The sequence below is a fragment of the Chrysochloris asiatica genome, unplaced genomic scaffold (assembly GCF_000296735.1).
Source record: "Chrysochloris asiatica unplaced genomic scaffold, ChrAsi1.0 scaffold00336, whole genome shotgun sequence".
In the NCBI taxonomy this organism is placed as follows: Eukaryota; Metazoa; Chordata; class Mammalia; order Afrosoricida; family Chrysochloridae; genus Chrysochloris; species Chrysochloris asiatica.
Genome location: NW_006408854.1, coordinates 1,178,272 through 1,179,840, shown reverse-complemented (window position 1 = coordinate 1,179,840; position 1,569 = coordinate 1,178,272). Strand labels below are relative to the sequence as shown.

Sequence of the window (1,569 nt, the reverse complement as noted above, 5' to 3'; positions counted from 1 at the left end):
CAGCGAGGCCTGAGATAGAGGCAGAGATGATGAAGTGGAGTGATGAAGCGGCTGGGGACTTTGGATCCAGAGAGGGAGAGGGATTGTGTGCTGAAGAATGGGGGGAAGGGGTGTAGGGGGCAGGTTTATAGGGTATACCCTTTGTTAGGTTGATGATGCATGGAGAGGATTAGAACCATGGCAGTGAAATGATGTACGGTGGAATGAATGTAAAACTAAAGTTCTCTCATGTAAAATATCATATAATTCACAACAAAATATGAAAACAAAAGAAAAAAGAAATTAAATGGTGTACTGCAGAAGAATTGATGCATTTTAATTCTAGTTTTTGCAAAGAAAACTGAAAATATCATGGACTGCCTGAAGAACAAACAAATCTGTCTTAGAACTGTTAGAGCCAGAATGCTCCTTAGAAGCGAGGATGGTGAAACTTTGTCTCATATACTTTGTGCATGTGTCAGGAGGGAGTGTTCCCTGAAGAAGGACATCATGTGTAGAAAAAGAACAGTTCAGTGATAAAGGAGAAGACAATGAGATGGATTGGCACATTGGTTGGATGACTAGGCTTACACATGTTTACCCCATGGTGCCTCCAGGGCTCCTAGTTATAACTGACACTTTTTCTAGCCATTTATTAAATATCTAATTCTTTGAGTGAAAAACTTACAAGACCCACATTTCTATGTGGAAGAGCATCTTTTATTCAGATTTTTCACTTTTAAGAGCATTTACCTTTATTTTACATCATGTTTAGTGCAATCTAGACTCACCGGAAAAATGGCAACTTTGACATGAGCTTCCTTTGTGTTTTCTTTCATTATTATCATTGTTTCTTGTAGCATATAATCTTCACTTTCAGTAGCTTGATTATTGATGTGCAGTAAGAAATTGGGTTTAGCTATCATGTGAATGGCAATGTCTCCAAATAATCCTTTATTTCTAACAATTTGTAATTGAATAAGGGTGATATTCTCTGTAAGATAAACATGTTTCAAGTAAATAAGCACTTTTTATTTGTTGTTAGTTCTCTTAAGCGTGGAATATTCTACCTATTCCTTTGAGATACTTTAGGCAAGAGAAGCAGTATAAAGGCAATTTATACTATCAAGGAGTATTTTACTCCTATCTCCTATATACACAAATTTGTGTTGAGAATCATATTCAACTCCTATCATTTAAAAAAAATGTTTATTGTGAACTGAGTAAAAGCTGACAAATCAATTCAGTTTTCCACTCAACAGTTCATACATATTTTGTTTCATATCACTGATTGCAATCCCTACCAAGTTCAAATGGGAGATTCTTCTAACGAGTGTGTACTTCACTAGTGTTAGTACTCAAGTTATAGAACTGCCTATTGTTTGTCTGAAAACTAAGCCATGGAGGTGAGTTCAGTTCCAAATTTTAAAGTAACTAAGGGACATAGTATCGGGTGTTCCACCAGTCTCTATTCAATAATTATGCCTGGTCTTTTTTTTTAACTATTTTGAGTTCTGTTTCACATTTTTCTCTCACTCTATCCAGAACCTTTTAATATGATCCCTTTCATAGTAGTTGGTAGTGTACTGG

General features: G+C 35.8%; 1 protein-coding gene across 1 annotated transcript in view; it reads right to left on the bottom strand.

The window, feature by feature from the left end:
* The window catches only part of GPR98 (G protein-coupled receptor 98), a 962,819-nt gene that overhangs the window by 744,742 nt on the left and 216,508 nt on the right, over positions 1 to 1,569 (bottom strand). The gene's annotated exons all lie outside the window — the stretch shown is intronic.